The sequence below is a fragment of the Aptenodytes forsteri genome, unplaced genomic scaffold (genome assembly GCF_000699145.1).
Source record: "Aptenodytes forsteri isolate BGI_AS27 unplaced genomic scaffold, ASM69914v1 Scaffold231, whole genome shotgun sequence".
NCBI lineage: Eukaryota > Metazoa > Chordata > Aves > Sphenisciformes > Spheniscidae > Aptenodytes > Aptenodytes forsteri.
Window position 1 is genome coordinate 3499629 of NW_008796046.1, and position 18174 is coordinate 3517802.

General features: G+C 42.1%; 1 protein-coding gene across 1 annotated transcript in view; it reads right to left on the reverse strand.

The window, feature by feature from the left end:
- TENM4 (teneurin transmembrane protein 4) overlaps positions 1–3121 on the reverse strand; it is a 421264-nt gene extending 418143 nt beyond the window's left edge. The window contains exon 1 of the mRNA XM_009286142.2: positions 3055–3121. The gene's annotated coding sequence lies outside the window, so the exon portion shown is untranslated. The remainder of the gene's footprint in view (positions 1–3054) is intronic.
- Between the last annotated feature and the right edge of the window lie 15053 nt (positions 3122–18174).

Genomic DNA, 18174 nt, shown 5'->3' on the forward strand with positions numbered 1-18174 from the left:
GGTTGGACTTATGATCTTAAAGGTCTTTTCCAACCTAAATGATTCTATGATTCAATGTTTCTATGATTCTACTCTTAATCTGTGTAATCTAACCCACAAACATAACTTCAATATTAACACTAGACAGATGATGATGATGATACTAGGGATAACGCAGCCCCCCTGCTGAATGGGACAGGGGACCTGGTGACAAAGGACATGGAGAAGGTATTCAATGTCTTGTTCAGCTTGATCTTTACTGGTGAGACTTGCCCTCAGCAATCCCAGGTGACAAAGTCTGGAGCAAGGAAGACATACCCTTGGTGGAGGAGGATCAGGTTAGGGAACAAACTGGATATGAATGAGTCCATGGGACCTGATAGGATGTAGCCATGAGTGCTGGGAGAGCTGAACGATGTTCTTGTGAGGCCATTCTCAATTATCTTTGAAAGCTTGCAGCTATTGAGGAAGGTTCCTGAGGACTGGAAGAATGCAAACATCACTCCTATCTTCAGGCAGCGCAAAAAAGGAGGATTCAGGGAACTATAGGCTGGTCAGCCTTAGTCCCTGGGAAGGTGATAGAGCAAATAATGCAAATAATTTCTAACCATATGAAGGACAAGAAGGTGATTGGGAGTAGTCAGCATGGATTTATGAAGAAGTCACGCTTAACCATCCTGATCGCTGTCTGCAGGGAGATGAGTAGCTCAGTGGATGAGGGGAGAGCAGTGAATGTTGCTTATCTTTAGTAATGCGTTGACAGTCTCCCATAACATCCTTATTGATAAACTGATGAAATATGGCCTAGATAAATGGACAGTGAGGTGGACTGAAAACTGCCTGAACTGCCAGGCTCCAAGTATCAGCAGCACAAAGTCCAATCAGAGGCCAGTCACTGGTGATGTACCCCACGGGTTGATACTGGGTCCAATACCATTAAGCCTCTCATTAATGACCTGGATGAGGCAGAGTGCACCTTCAGCAAGTTTCCAGATGATACAAAACTGGAAGGAGTGGCTGATACACCAGAGGGTTGCACTGCTATTCAGAGGGACCTGGACAGGCTGTAGAAATGAGCTCACAGAAACCTCCCGAAGTTCAACAGAGGAAAATGCCAAATCCTGCCCCTGGGAAAGAATAAACCCAGGCACCACCTCAGGCTGAGGACAACTGGCTGGGAAGCAGCTTGGCAGAAAAGGACCTGGTAGGGGTCCTGGTAGACACCAAGTTAACTGTGAGCCAGCAATGTGCTCTTGAGGCAAAGAAGGTCAACAGTCTCCTGGGCTACATTAGGCAGGGCATTGCCAGCAGGTTGAGCGAGGTGATCCTTCCCCTTTGCTCAGCCCTGGTGGGAGACATCCAGGTGCTGGGTCTCTTTCCAGGCCCCCCGTACAAGAGAGACATGGACATACTGGAGCAAGTTGCATGAAGGGTTATGATGATTTTTAAGGGACTGGAGCATCTTTTAATAGCAATCTGGAGCATCTTTTAATAGCAATTTCTTTACTGAAAGAGTGGTGAAACATTGGAACAGGCTGCCCAGGGAAGTGGTGGAGTCCCCATCCCTGGAGGTATTTAAAAGATGTGTAGATGAGGCGCTTAGGGACATGGTTTAGTGGGCATGGTGGTGTTGGGTTGACGGTTGGACTCGATGATCTTAGAGGTCTTTTCCAACCTCAATGATTCTATGATTCTATGATTCTATGATTCTATCTCTAATATGAGCAGAGGAGGAGAGAGCTGGGGGGTTTATTAATGTGTGTAAAACCTGATGGGTGGGGTAAAGAAGATGGAGACAGATGTTTTTCAGTGGTGCATAGTGACAGGACAAGAGACATTGGGCACAAACCAAAATATGGGAAATTCCATTTGAACATTAGTAAAACCTTATTTGCATTGAGGGTGGTCAAACAGGTTGCCCAGAGAGGTTGTGGCATCCTCACTCTTCAAGATATTAAAAACCCAACTGGACAAAGCCATGAGCAACCTTCTCTAGGAAAACCTGCTTTGAGCAGGAGGTTGGGCTAGACAATCTCCAGAGGTCCCTGCCAGCCTCATATATTCTGTGATTCTTTGATTCATGGTTCTACTTCTCTACCCTTTCCTTGTCTTTTCCTGTGTACTCAACAGTCTCAACTTTGCTTGCTTTCCATTTGAGAAGTCCCAGCCATGATTTCCAAGCAACCTTCCTTCTCTATCACTGTGGACTTTACCACCATCCTGTCACATGCCCATCACCTTGATATCAGCTTCAACTCATACTCCTCTTCCAGATGCCACTTCCCAGTTACATGGAAGTCTTGCAGATCCATTCTGTATAACATACTTAAGATAATTCTTTTCCTCTCTATCTACCCATCCAGGTAAATCTCTTATCTCAACCTTTTATCATTGAACACCTTAATTACTGCAGAATCCCTTTCTCTGTTTTTTTACAGAAATAAATTTGCCCTGATGATATTGCCCTGTATGCAAAGGTCATTTTCCCAGATATAGTACTGATTTCCTTTCCTCATTTATATCAAAACTAGGCTGTCTGCATCCAAACAACCCACACAACCATTTTCCACAGTCCATGTGCTGGATTTTTCAGATAAGTGCTATTTTCTTCCATGCTGCTCCCCATAAATATCTATAAAATAACCTTGTTATTGTCTTAATTTCTCTGCAGTAATATCTAGGAAGCATTGACAAGGGCTAGGCTGCAGATGCTCTATTAGCATTGCCTGTTATGCTGACCAGCACTTTCTTATTACATCCCTGGATCTCCATGTCTGTCACTATCCATGGCTTCTTGATTTGTACTTAGATGTAAGTCATTTCATGCAGAGAATGTCTATGTTTCTAGAGTGCCTGGCACAGTAAAAATGAGTCCTTGACTTGGACTGTAAAGCAAATTCTCATTGTCAGATAATAAAAATAAACACAAATCACTGATAGACATGTTCTAAAGAAATTAGTGAAATTCCTCACAACTCCAATTAAAGAAATCTGCACAAGAAACATTTCAACTATCATAATTTGATTTTAAACAACAAAACATAAAACTTCCCATGTACTGGAATTAGTACTCACTTTTTGTATTTACCTTCTTAGAAATATCTAGGAATAATCCATCAAATACTTCTTGTAGGACACAGTTTTAACCTGGACATGTGTTATTCTCAGTCTACCTGTAAAAAGACACAGACAAAAAAAATTAGTGTTTTGTTTAGTGATTATGAACTTATTTTCTAACCTACATGAATTAAAACCAACTGCTAACAGTTAGATAGGGCACATCAAACAGTCTATGCATACGTAGTTCCTAGTGTAATATCACATCAGCACTGTACTAGGGTATGCTTATTCATCCCATGGAAATAAATGTATTAGTTAAATACAAACTAAGGCTTTCTGTACAGCACTTAGAATTAAATGTCTGTCCTTGGCTAACTGTGCAAACATCCATCCCTTTGCCAAAAGAGCAATTTACCAATTCTTCTGTTGTAGTTTCAAGGGGTTTTACTTAACAGGTTGTTTTGTGATTTTACAGTCCTCAGAAGGTGAAAGAATTTTTTTATTATTTGTGTGGTTATCCCAAATATTGCCTTTCTTAAATCTTTTACCTTTGTTAGAACGAAACGACTAAGATCTTACACAGATGCTTCTTGTTGCTTTCACTCACATCAGTAAATTTGTCTTATCTGAGTTGCTTGTGGTATCGAAGAGCCTCAGTTTAAAAGTAACGATGCACGTGTGACAAACCTGTCACGCCACAAGCAGGAGGTTCAACTAAAGTGTAGCACAGCACTGGGGCTCCTCTTCTCTTATGCCTCTCATTAGCTGATTAGCCTCAAGCCCCCTCTCTTAGCTCCTTTCCTTGTCTCAGGGAGACAAAGTCCCATAGGGACTGTGGAGGTGAACAAGTGACCGCAGCAACTGGGTGTGCGTGGTTTCATGGAAAGCCATATTTGCCAGGGCCAGCAACTCTCCCATGCTACCCATTTTGCTTGGTATGCATCTATTTTTCATACACTCTGGTGCACAGGGTCTTGCAGAATTGGAAAAAAAAAAATTGAGAGGTCTGAATGAGGTGCTGGAGCGTGTCCAGAGAAGGGCAACGAGGCTGGTGAGGGGTCTGGAGAACAAGTCTGATGAGGAGCGGCTGAGGGAACTGGGGTTGTTTAGCCTGGAGAAAAGGAGGCTGAGGGGAGACCTCATCGCTCTCTACAACTCCCTGAAAGGAGGTTGTAGCGAGGTGGGGGTCGGTCTCTTCTCCCAAGTAACAAGCGATAGGACGAGAGGAAATGGCCTCAAGTTGCGCCAGGGGAGGTTTAGATTGGATGTGAGGAAAAATTTCTGTACTGAAAGAGTGGTGAAACATTGGAACAGGCTGCCCAGGGAAGTGGTGGAGTCCCCATCCCTGGAGGTATTTAAAAGACGAGTAGATGAGGCACTTAGGGACATGGTTTAGTGGGTGGTGGTGTTGGGTCGATGGTTGGACTCAATGATCTTAGAGGTCTTTTCCAACCTCAATGATTCTATGATTCTATTCTATGATTCTATGTGGTAGCAGGCTATTGCAGAGGTGGGCTTCCACATCTTTCCTTGGCAACCTGTTTCTGCAGATATGGTCCAAAACTACATTGACCTTTTAATCTTGTCAATTATAAATTAGTTTTGAATCCAAGCTGTCCACTGAAAAGGTACAAAGGTCACCTTTAAATAGCTGTACTGCTACATTGCTCTTTACTCAATGTCCACATCCTTTGGCTTCCTCCCATTAATTCTGCTTCTTGAACAGCCCTCCTTTCTGCTGATTGTGTCCTCGTACCGATTATTTCTCCCCCACATGCATTTTTCAAAGCTGCATCTCATTTTGTCATTTCCTGCCTAAGGTTTCTCATCTCTCTCTATCTTCGCTGATTTATGCAGCGCTTCCCAATTTGGATCATCTGCGATTTTAATTAACATGTACTCTTTTCCTGTCTTTTGGCTAATGAATGAAGATGTTTAAAGAAGACTGGACTCAAGACTGCTCCCTGATGTTCCCTCACTAGAAAACTCATGTGATTCAACGCATTTTCATTTATTATCTCACTTTGCTAATGGCTCTGTGGATGGTTTTTAATCAACATCACAGGGTCCTTATCTAAGCCAATCTGAATTAATTTTGTGAGTCTCCTCTCTTGCTGGTGTTCACTTCAATGAGAGGGAAAACAAAAGCAGAAGAGGCCATCGCTCACCAGAATGCTTTTCTGGGAGACCTGGAAACGAGGAGGAGGTGAGAATAAATCGTTCATTCTCCTCTCTTAGGACTCTGGTACATTTATGGCCCCCCACCACCATGATATCTATACTTCTCCTAATTTTTAATATATGTATTTTTAAACTACTTGTCAAGGTAGGAGAGTGCTATTATTCCCACTTTTGTGAATAAGCTCCAGCACAGAGAGAATAAGGAGGTGGTCAGCTCTGCTGCTTTAGCAGTCATGGTTGCAGATTGAGAGGTTACGGTTGCTTTTGCATTTACACCTCCCTTCTGGAAGTTACTGTGCCGTGCCTGCCTGTGTATCTCTGGGATGACCCATCAAATGCACCACTGAAGTGAGTTCATCTCTTCTTTAAAAAAAAAAATCTATGTTTATATGTCTATATATACATAACTATATCACGATCTGAATGCCATTTTGAAAGACTGAGCCCAACTAGATGTAAAACGATGCCAGAAGAAGTGAGCATCAGGTACCCAGAGTACGTAACTGCTTAATCCAGACCACAGGATATAGAATAAGACATACAGTACTATCTGTTGGATCTGGTCCTGAGAGTGATTTGGGCACCTCCTTCTCACGCAGCTGGCTGTTGAGATGTTTCTGAAGACCTGGAACAAAGTGCTTTCCTTGATGTTATACAGAAAGTTTGTACTGGATTTGAACCCAGATCTGCAAAGTTTAAAATGTGTTCCCCACCTAAGGACTTCTCTCCTTTCCTATCAAGAGGACAATAATGTCATGTGATGGACATTTAAGCTCCAGTCACTGCTCTATGACTACACTTTTCTGTTCCCCAAAAAATAGGGTCTCACCCTGTCCACATGCACAACTTCCTCCACTGTCACCTCCTGATAAACAGTTTTCATGCGATAGCTGTATTCCTTTTGTATGGAAATAAAAAGCACCTTTCTGCTACAGACAAAAAAGAGTTAGGAAAGCCATTTGTAGTATGGACTTACTTTACATGGGTTATTTATTCTCTGAAATATTAATTAATGTTTCTGAATCAGCTCTGAAATATTCACAGAAATTTCAAGTTTATGTGTCTTTTGATAGAAGCCAGCAGGAATAAAAAAAATGACAATTTTACCCTCTTCCTTCCCACCCCCCTCACCAATCAAAACTCATGGGGGAAAAAAAAAAGGAAAGGAAAAGAAGGAAGAAGGAAAAGGACCAAATATTTCCAGGAGCATCAGCAGTCATAAAGAAACCAATCACGAGCTAAGAAATGATCTAAAGGAGCGCAGGGGGAGGTAAAAACAGGAAGACGACAATTTAGAAAATATTTATAGAAGCAAAATTTATAAATACTCATTATATTTTTTAAACACATTAATATGTGTTCTTGCTTCTGCCTTTCTCATTAATATATTTAGTGCCAAAAGACATGTAGGACAAAAAATTTGTCACCAATATTCTCCTCATATTAGGAAATAATTACACCTTTTTTCACTCCAAACTTTTAAACATGGCCTACTTGGAAATGAATTGCCTTTGACTTGCTAAAAATAAGCGTAAGAAACTTAATCTAAGTCCATCGCCAGTGCAATTTATACTATACACAACTTCAGTGAGGTGTAATTAGCAGTGCATTGCAATAATTTATTATTGGTTTAAAAAGCCTGAACAATCAGGATCTTACAGCAAAATGGGGAAATGGGAAGCTATGTGCCAGACATATTATTCTGGTTTATATTAATTCAGTTATTTTACCTTTGGTGCACATTCATCTACCCATACAATGCGAATGCTCCATTGAGAAGGATGCTGAATATTGAACCTCTGGCTCAATATGAAATATGAACTCTGAGGCATAGCTGCAATAATACTTCCATTTGCATTATTATGATTAACATTCCCCTGAATAGGAAGCATCCAACAATATTAATTGCAGAAATAGTGAGATTCCAATTGTCATAAATCACTGTGCAGTGTAAAGCAAGCTCTCCAAAAACCTTATAGAAAAACTCTTTTTTTGTGTGTTTTTTTGGAGTTAATTTCAACCTCATTTTCACCAGGCTTTCCCATTTGTGTCTGTTGACAAGACAGTAATTATGCTTTTCTCTTGATTAACACATTCTTTTCAGTAAGGTCCCAAACAGCTTTCACATGAAAGGCTGAATTCAACAGAGCATGTTTTTTCTCATTAAAGACTTAGCATTCACCCATAGTTAATTTATCACACAGATACTTCCTGTCTCGTAGGAAGAAGGGTGGCCTTGAAGATAATGCTCTTGATTTGATCAGAAGTTTTTTCCACAGCAGTTGAAATGAATGCCTTTTCAAGTATGATGATTATTGAATTAATTTACTAGTTCAAAATGGGGGGGGAAATGGTATACAGTTTCTCTACTAAAGCACGGATCCAACTGACTTAGTCCTAAAAGTCTTATTTTTTCCTTTAGTACATAAGGATCTACCTCACAACAGATATACCAGGGAAATTTCTCCTTACTTGAAACAATATCATCTCTAAATCTATACAAACTTATTGAATCTTTATCTATGTATTTGTATCTTTGTATCAAGTCAACATTTCCCCCTTCACTACCATTTCTTTCCTCAACACTGTTAGCAAAATAGGCAATATTCATTGATTAATCAAAGCGAGCAACCTTGACATTTGGTGCATCAGTTTTCATTCGTAACAGGCGTACAATGCGATGATTTATTTTGATGTATTACATTGTACCCTAAAGAGCATCCAAAAATAAAAATGCTTTCATTATCAGCGTTGTGAAAACAAGGCATCTGCATCAGGGACCACACACAGGGAGAGAACATTTTCTTGCCACCTGTGCTCTTTAATCCAGACTTTTGATGGTTGGATAGTTTTGGGGTTTGCTTGCTTGGGGGCTTTTCAGATATGTTATTTCAAAATGTATCATATATTCAAAAAGCAACTGAGGGGTCTAAGCAGTGTTCAGCACTGGAAATAGTAGAGCTTTTCCTGGCTAGCCTGCTGCTTTGGTCCATCCTTCATTAACTCACAGTAGGTGTGATGTCCCTGATGTCCCTGAATTACTGTCGTACCAATTGAAATCCTAATGACGGTGTCCACTTTGCAAGAAAACACCCCTCCTGAGATGGCAGTAGTTAGTGCCATCCTCAACAGCACAAGAAATGGTCATAGATGGCCTGGCTGCTGCCAGGAGGCTGAGGGAAGGATGTCATGGACATGCCCTCACCAAGGAGGTACAGACTAACTACGCATTTCTGGAAAGGACTATGTTAGTCCCCATCTCTGGGCCTGTTGCGTTGGTGCTAGAGGATCCTGCAAAGCAGTTAGACATATTTGTAGCCCGCTCCATCCCCAAATAATGCTTTTAGCAGACATTTACCATTAAGCACATGCTTAAGTCTCACAGAAGTCAGCAGAGCTTCAGTATGTACCTGAAGTCAAATGTTCCCTCAGAGCGTCGTGGCTGAACAGGGACAAATTGATGAGTCGGAGGCGCTTACTCATGACCAGGATTAAATAAATACATAAATACATAAACTGGTCACTGCTGCTTCTGATTGCCTCCATGCTGCACATTTCTCTCCGTCTCTTTTTCCATTATCACCCTCTGCTGTAAGCGGTGACTGGGGGTTTGCTGTCTAACACAGCAGCTAAGCGGAGTGAAGCGGGAAGCAAAGGCAGTGAGTGCAGAAATGAGCTGAAAATCATCCTCCCAAACGAAGCCCTGCTCACAGGACAACCTCTCATTATTCTATTCCCCCATGGAGAACAGAAAGGCATGGCTGATGTATTCAGAGATCATAGGCATGTTCCAAAAGACAGCAAATGAAAGCAGAAGAGAGTCTTGTTGGGTTCAGAAGAGTCAAAGGACATCTTTCTGTAAGGCAGCGTGTTCCTTTGCAATGACTGAAGCCCAACCACCACCATAACCTTATCGCTCTCTGCAACTCCCTGAAAGGAGGTTGTAGTGAGGTGGGGTCAGTCTCTTCTCCCAAGTAACAAGCGATAGGACAAGAGGAAATGGCCTCAAGTTGCACCAGGGAAAATTTCTTCACTGAAAGTGTTGTCAAGCATTGTAACAGGCTGCCCAGGGGAGTGGTGGGGTCACCGTCCCTGGAGGTATTGAAAAGACGTGTAGATGTGGTGCTTAGGGACATGGTTTAGTGGTGGACTTGGCAGTGTCAGGTTAACGGTTGGACTTGATGATCTTAAAGGTCTTTTCCAACCAAAATGATTCTATGATTCTATGATTCTATAAACACGCTCCAGACCTGCACATCCTCTCTTTTCACACCAAATTGACACCCCATGTAGAAATATTTATTGGCTTCAGCCTAATGTTTCATTGCCGTACACTGACAGCTTGTCATCAGAAAAAACCAAATTATTATAATTATCATCATGATCATCATCCACACAATCAGCCCTTGGCGGGAAATATATGGGGATGGCAGAGCTTAGAAATCTAGCAGGAGGTCCTTCATAACGAACCCGTAGCAGTTGACAAGATTTGCCCAGAGGGACCATCATCCCCGACACTGATTCAGTTAGGAAAGAGTTAAGGCTTGTTATCCATCCCTCTTTTGGATAAAAAGGAAACAAGGGAGCACCATTAGAGGGAGGATGGAGAGTGCAGGCTGAGCCATCCTGGGGGAGGAACCGCAGATGCAGTTAAGCCTGGAAAGCTGCTCTTTCCAGAAACACCTCTTCTTTTTAGCCCACACATCAAGCCAATTTTGAACCTCATCAGCCAGGATGGCTCCCAGTGGAATGAGTGTTTTGCACATCCGCATCTGTTCCAATTGTGTCGTAGGGGCCACTTCACAGTAGTTTATCTCTGCTATTATTTTTTTTAAGAAGGGTGATGCTGGTTTTTAAGCAGTTGGAGGACTACATTGGTAGAGCAGGTTGGAAAAGGCTACACAGTGGAGGCTTCTCAGAATTAAGATAATTTTCTCAGTGTATAATAATTTCATGTGAAAAATTGGATTTCTGGGAAATGGTAGCAGAAGTAAAGGATGTGCAATGTGTCCTGTTGAGCTGCGGCAGAACTACATGTTAATGTTCGTCAAAGAATTACTGTCCTGTGCCCTTTGTGTACCAAGCTCTTCTTCCTCACTTGTAAGATCACCAGATACATTTTGTACAAAAAATTTGCTTTCACGTTCTACATTTCGTCGTGCTATATCTAAGTCTCATTTGCTTGCATATGCTTTGGTCATCACAGATTTATCTCAGCTAACTTTAGACATCTACATATTAGATGTTGAAGAGCCATCAACCTAGGCTCACTCGGATGTCTAGTTTTTAGTTGCATAAGTTAACAGCTAATGAGTCTCACCCCAAGCTATGTTTTCTCAGTGCAAATGAGTACCTACCTCTTCAGCCAATAATTGTAATGTTGCCTTGACAAAGGCCAAGCAGCATTTCAATACCAACACTATTCAAAACATTACAGTTGACCACAATAATAAGCCCAGTAAAAACTTATTTTATCAAGCCAGGAGAACTTGAGGACAGAATGCTCGGTTTTGGCCAACTGGAACAAAGAAACTTGGCATTTTCATCAGCCTGAAGTGTAGCGACGTTAATTGAGTTGTTTCTGCTGTGGGAATTGGATTCATTGAACTTAGATTTCATGTGGGCTAAGCGATTGTACCAAAATGCAACAGCTTCTCTCTCATAGTGAAGTTGGTCCTATATTTGCAGAGTTTAAAATTAACATACCCATCTGATCGAGGCTTGCAAAGCTGTTTAGAAAGCCAGCTTTCATGCACATATAAAACCTTTCTTTAGAGTTTACCGCAAGATTTGCTTTGAAATGCTGATAATCATAGAATCATAGAATCATAGACTCATAGAATAGTTTGGGTTGGAAGGGACCTCTAAAGGTCATCTAGTCCAACCCCCCTGCCGTGGGCAGGGACATCTTCAACTAGATCAGGTTGCTCAGAGCCCCGTCCAGCCTGACCTGGAATGTTTCCAGGGATGGGGCATCCACCACCTCTCTGGGCAACCTGGGCCAGTGCTTCACCACCCTCAGTGTAAAACATTTCTTCCTTAGATCTAGTCTGAATCTACCCCCCTTTAGTTTAAAGCCATTCCCCCTTGTCCTGTCGCAACAGGCCCTGCTAAAAAGGTTGCCGCCATCTTTTTTATAAGCCGTATCGCTAAATTCAAAGCATTAAAATGTCTTTTGTATAATGGTCTCTCCAAAATAAATATTTTCCTGGTCTACTGTGGGGAAAAAAAAAGTCTTCTTTGGCTTCTGGATCATTTTTTCAGCTACTCCCTTTTCTGTGGAGGAAAATATTTTTTCTGTTGGGTTCATTTCATAACTAAAAACATTTCTCCTGGCCTATTTGAACTGTATATTAAAAATGTCCTTGTAGAAGAAAGAATTTCTGTATTGCCTAGAAAAGTATCACAGTATGTTTCCCAGTTCACAACAGATGTTTCTATAATTGTTGCTCAATTGTACTGTAACGGCTTCAGGTCTTTCAGCACAGACTTGACCAACAATAAAACATAATCTCACCATCAATACACTTTTTGTTAAAGCTGTTAAATGGAAGCAATAATCTTTCCCTTTATCCAATGCCGATCTATAATCCAAAACCCTCCAAACACTTTGCCTTGAAGGGTAATTGCTGCCCCTATTTTTTTACCAGTGGGTCGGTAAGCTGACATTGAGAAGTTTACAGGAGCACAGCTATTGAGCTCAAGGATGGAAAACTTCACTCTAATAAAGGCTGGCAATTGTGAACTAAGCTTATGTGGAGCCCATGTTTCTCGTAGACTATAAACACTCCTGCATATCACCTTATACAGGTTATCTGGTCATTTTGTAGGTTATTTGTACATCTGAACTTTGACATACGTTGGCTTGAAAATGTTTGATTTGAGGAAAATTGCAACTTCCTTGCAATGTTTTTATCTCACTTGCCACAGATAACATATTCTCCACAAAAACTCCACTTAAACATTTGTGTTTGCAAATTTCTTAAGACTAGAATAAGCATAAAAAATGCCAGACACCAATGAGAACAAGATGTACAAAGCAAAAGCTCCCAGTACAACTGTTGTAACAAATTAATGGTACATGAAATGGATATTAAATAATCCTTTAACGTATTTTTAAAAGCTGTTTTCTCAGAAATTAAAATATTACATAGCTGCTGGAGTGGACCAACAGGTAGATTGGGTTAGATGGTTCTGCACTGCTTGGGGGCACATTGTGCCTGAAATCTGCTGCTGAACCCATTCCTTAATTTGTAATTGGTTTACTGGTGCAAATCAACTGGTTGTTGCATTAGTGAGACCAGTACCATGTGAACAGAGGGCAAGGACACTGCTCCTGAAGCTCAGTGCTTCTGGGTTGGGAGGATGTGCTCCTCACCATTGTCTCCTTGCTTCCTGGGGGTGTAACACTGCTGTCGAGAAAGGGGTGCACTCAAGGTGGACCATGTAGGGACTTCTTCGCATACCATCCCCTGTGCCTCTGCCACAGCCTTTCTCCTCCAGCTCAATGTGGTCACACCTCAACACATGACAGGTCCAAAGAGGAATGGGCAGTGGTTCTCCTGGGACTAACCAAGGGTGCTTCTGTCCCTGAGAGATGCCACCATCTATCTGAGGCATCTTCTGGGCTGGCAGGTCTGACACAATACTTAAGAAAGACCTGCACCTTTCCAAACCAGCAAAGAGAGGCCATGTCAGATGTCCTAGGACATCCCAAATGAATCAAACCTTTAATCCATCAGAGAATGTATTCTTTCTCTGCAGCCCACCGCATGTTATGTCTACTCCATTGCTGCATGCTTAGTAGCCTGTCCTGCTGGCCATCATGCCGAGGCAAATGTAGGCATGCTGTGATGCCCTCTCTGGAAACCATGGAAGAATTTACCTCCTGCATTTAGGTGGCGTATTGACATTTGAATGGCTTTAACGAGGGTCCCCAACTGCAAAGGAGCAATCAAGGGTAGAGCTATGAAAAGGTTTTCGTTTGTGGTGACAGGAGAGGTCTGTGGCCTCTGAATGCCCTTCTCTCCCTCCGTTGCCTATCCTGGAAGCCCAGGACGAATAATTTAGATACTTCTGGAAAGTCCCAAGAATGAGGTGGTATTAAAAAAAGGTCAAAGCATACACATTGCTTATGTGGCTGGACATACACACGCAAATGTATCTACATATATACACATACATATATATACACACACATAGAGAAATTTGCTGTTATCAAAAGAACTATAAATACCAAATGAGGGCTGAACAGCTGGAGCTAGATTGGCATATTGTACTGTACTGTAATGACTCAGCACAGGAGTGTTGCATTTCCTCCCAGAGGCAAAATGTCAATGTATCTATATATACACATACATATATATACACACGCATAGAGAAATTTGCTGTTATCAAAAGAACTATAAATACCAAATGAGGGCTGAACAGCTGGAGCTAGATTGGCATATTGTACTGTACTGTAATGACTCAGCACAGGAGTGTTGCATTTCCTCCCAGAGGCAAAATGTCTCTCCTTCTCAACTGGAAAGACTGGGGTGGCTGAGCTGCCTTTGCTTTTTACTGAGTACATATGATGATACTAAGGGCTATACTTTTATGAGGACGATGTGCAGCATTTTTCTTAATTTCCCTTAGAATAAGAAAAAACTGGGCATTCGGGTATTAGCTACACAGAAGGACTCAAACCTCTCAATATTCACACCCAAATGCAAAAATCCCATTCAGTTCCTATCTCTGCCAGAAACAACTACTGTGTGACATCACTAACCCTTGCTTCAGACCTTCTTTCTACTCGGTTCCTTAATAAAACAAGAACACACCCTCTGTTGAGTGCTGGGACTGCAAGAAGGAACCTGTTTAATGAGATGCCATAACAGCCTCTCCACCAGACTTGTCATAAGTATCTTTACAGCTGTGATTGTACCAGGAATAGTTCACTGGATTCTTTTTTATAACCAGCCTCATTATTCTCCACCCCCTGCCCAGTTAATAATTTGTATAAAAATAACATCTCAGTTTTTATAGAAAATTCGGAATTCTCTGATGGCAACAGCACCCCTCTCCAGGCTACCCCCAGGACAATATGTTGTACAAATAGCATTAAGGTTCGACTTTGAGCTACTCTTCCTCATTTCATTATTTAATAATATCAAGGAGGGCTTGAAGCAAATGCTACCATCTTGAGCAAATTGATGGGATGTTTCCCTGCACAACAGAAGTTGAATAAAAGCAGAGGATCCTCATGCATACCCCTTGCCCACACTGCAGCTCTGCTCCCAACAGCTCCATCCCTCCTGATGATGCTGTGTACTGTAGATCGGCATTTTACTGCTTATCAATAGATCTCCATCATTCTCTGAATGAGAATGACAGTCCTTCAGACCTGTTTTTTGTAAAGCAAACTTATATCCATAGGAGCAATTAGTCCCCTGCTGTGAGTTTAGACATGCCAGCTATACTGCAGCTGCTCTCTGTTGCCAGCACTAAATTTTCCTCAGTAGTGGATCAACGTGTTTAAACACTTTGATCTTCTTTATCTCAGCGACAAGATTTGAAAGCCTCCTGGATGAACAAGTTTTCTTTCGGGTGCAAATCCATCTCATCCACCATTTCAGTGTTGACCTGAAACTTTTGTGTTTTATTTACTGGAGAGGCGTCATCTTTTGAAATGGCTTCTCACATCCTCTCAGAAAGACTTTCCCCCCCCCCCAACACTGAGCTTAAGTAACGGTACTTCAAACAGCAGATAAGAGGCACAAAGGGGACTCAGTCTTATACACAGCGATTCAGAATCATCTTAATCGCCGTCGCACACTTTCCCATTTTCTTTTTAATCTCCCGCAGCACAGTGTGCACCAAACACAGCTGAGAACTTGCTATTTAAGCTGCCTTATTACTGTTACGCTATGAAAGCTTAACTAATGTTTAGAATATACGAGCACAAATAAACTGAAGCGAGGGAACATGTGCCTCGGATGGGGTTAGGTAGATGATGGGAGATAAGAATTAGTGTCACCATCCTCTTTCTGATGGGTTGAGGCTTACTCTGTTTTCTCACCTCTCTGGGAGCCAGGAGTGAACTGTTAGTAATGTGGAACTGCTGAGCAAGAAAAAGCATGGGGTGGCTGTCAGACTTATTCCCCCAACCAACATAGAATTCCTGATTTTTCCTACCCAAACCAACTCTCTGCCCCTTTGCACACCATAGATTTGGTACAGTTGCGGACGGGGAATCCAGCTCATATCTCATTAATGAAATTACCAGTCTGAGTTTTGGACTGTAGATTGGTTTAACCCCAAACTGACCTAATTTACTCTCGTGTAAGATGTTACCTCCCGTGATAAAGGCAAGAGAGTTACACCACTCATAAAACAGATGGGAGGAGATGAAGGAGCCCAGAGAGTTTAATTGATATTACAGCTTTCTGGATGTTAGGACCAAATTAACAGAGGACTGCGCTCTTATCAAAATACTTGCTCAGAAATGCAGACGCGGCATTTTCCCTCACCCCAGTATTTTGGTGCTGGCAGTGACACAACTCTAGAAAAAACAGCATAATTTGAGACTTTTCCTTCATGAAGGTTTGCTCCCTAGGCATGATTTTAATACCACAGACAATCAGAAGAGTTGATGGAGAGACAGATAACTGAGTCAAAACTTAGGTGAAGATTATTTCTGCTGTGGTTTGAGTGCTCCCACCCTGCACCAGCTGGTTTTATTACGCAGGTGGATGGAATGTGCTCTGCTCCATTTCCAAGGGAGCCACCCAAGTCCGGCGTAAATCAGTCAGCAAGTACCTTGAACCGCACATATTAGGAATGCAAGCGAGAGGAATTCCAAAATGAAGCATGTTTAGACAAAGAGGCGATTATGGCATGGAGAGAAAAGGAGTGCAAAAATTTCAGCTGGAACCAGGGAGGGAGCACAGTAGCTCAAGGAGGTGGAAAGTCTGATACTGTATTTATGCAGCCTCATAAATGGGGTGATTTTAATCTCCTGAATTTCATACAGCAATATCTGTTGGAAGCGAGTATCACAGACTGGATCCCAAAGAGGATTCTGGAGACTGGTGGTCTAATATCCCTGCAGTGCAGAGCGCCAGATTCTGGTCTCATTTATAAAGGGTCTGCCCAGGTGTGCTTTTGGGGACATCGATGGAGTTAGGCAGTGCAACACAGAATGCAGTCAAATGATACCTAAGTGTCTTGTGTTTGCACTGCAGAAAAAGGAGGGCAGGGCAGTGCGGTTGGTATCACTGCACGCTGCAAGTTTGACCATAAAAGTGCATTCCCAGTGGGTCAGCACCTGTTTAGATAAATGGTTTACTTGAAATACACAATGCAATAGAGCTCACACATTTATCCATATGGCACTAACACGAACTGCCAGCTGTGGCCAGTCGTCCAATATGTTCTCCCTCCATCTATGACATATGAAACCATATGGAATCATCTATCCATTAGGAAGAGATCATTTTCAGACAGGAAGGTTTTCTGACACAATTATTAGCTGTGGCGTTCTTGACCAGGAACAGGCTGAAACAGGCAGGAAACAAAAAGGGGCTTATGTTGTCTTAAAGGGTCATGTGAAGAATTTTCTGTTTTTAAATCATCTTTCAAGCTGGTCCTTTTTTTTTTTTAAAGAGTGCCTTTTATCTCTCAGCTTAATGTCATTCTGCTGCATGGGTTGCTTTTCTCTCCACCCATTTCTGCGATGAGTGATCATGGTGCATGAGGGCTACTGGTTTCCCCTGAGTTTGGGTTTGATTAGGGCCAGCAGACAGGTACGTGACTTGCTAGAAACAATCTGTTTTAGGAGCAACTGCTGCAAACCCTATCCGCAAACAAGTGGTCCCAGAACTGGGACTCAACCGTATTTCCTCCCTAAGTGACCTTCTCTTTGCACACGCTTTGGGTTTTGCTCTGAACCAAAGCTAAACACCACATATCAGCATAAAATCAAAGGAAAACAGTGGCAAAAGAGAGTCACTGGCTGAATTCAATAATATCTTTATTGAGACAGAAAATCCTATTAGGGCACTTCGCCTGCTCTCAGTCTGGAATAACTCAATTACTCTTGATTTGCACCAATGCAAATGAGATGAGAATCTGCCCCCAGAACACTTGCTAGCTATGCTCATTGACATGATCAGAAGTACAGTGTTCCCTATAATCAGCCCTGGTTTACGTCTAATGGATATAAGCAGAGACAAGAGCCTGAGGCATTTTAGGCTCTGTAGTGAATAGCTGATCCCTGTCTGCCTGTAGAGTATGCAGATTATGTAGGGAGAATCTGAGAAGCTTATTTTGGAAATGATGTGGCCCCCAAATGAGTCTGAAATCAGGAACTATTTCTTAACAGTAGTACTCCTGACGAGCGGCAGCTCTGACTCAGCGTGGGCGGGGACAAGAGGGGCGGCAGCCAAAACCCCCGGTTTTGCTCTGAACCAAAGCTAAACACCACATATCAGCATAAAATCAAAGGAAAACAGTGGCAAAAGAGAGTCACTGGCTGAATTCAATAATATCTTTATTGAGACAGAAAATCCTATTAGGGCACTTCGCCTGCTCTCAGTCTGGAATAACTCAATTACTCTTGATTTGCACCAATGCAAATGAGATGAGAATCTGCCCCCAGAACACTTGCTAGCTATGCTCATTGACATGATCAGAAGTACAGTGTTCCCTATAATCAGCCCTGGTTTACGTCTAATGGATATAAGCAGAGACAAGAGCCTGAGGCATTTTAGGCTCTGTAGTGAATAGCTGATCCCTGTCTGCCTGTAGAGTATGCAGATTATGTAGGGAGAATCTGAGAAGCTTATTTTGGAAATGATGTGGGGCCCCCAAAAGTCTGAAATCAGGAACTATTTCTTAACAGTAGTACTCCTGACGAGCGGCAGCTCTGACTCTCCGTGGGCGGGGACAAGAGGGGCGGCAGCCAAAACCCCC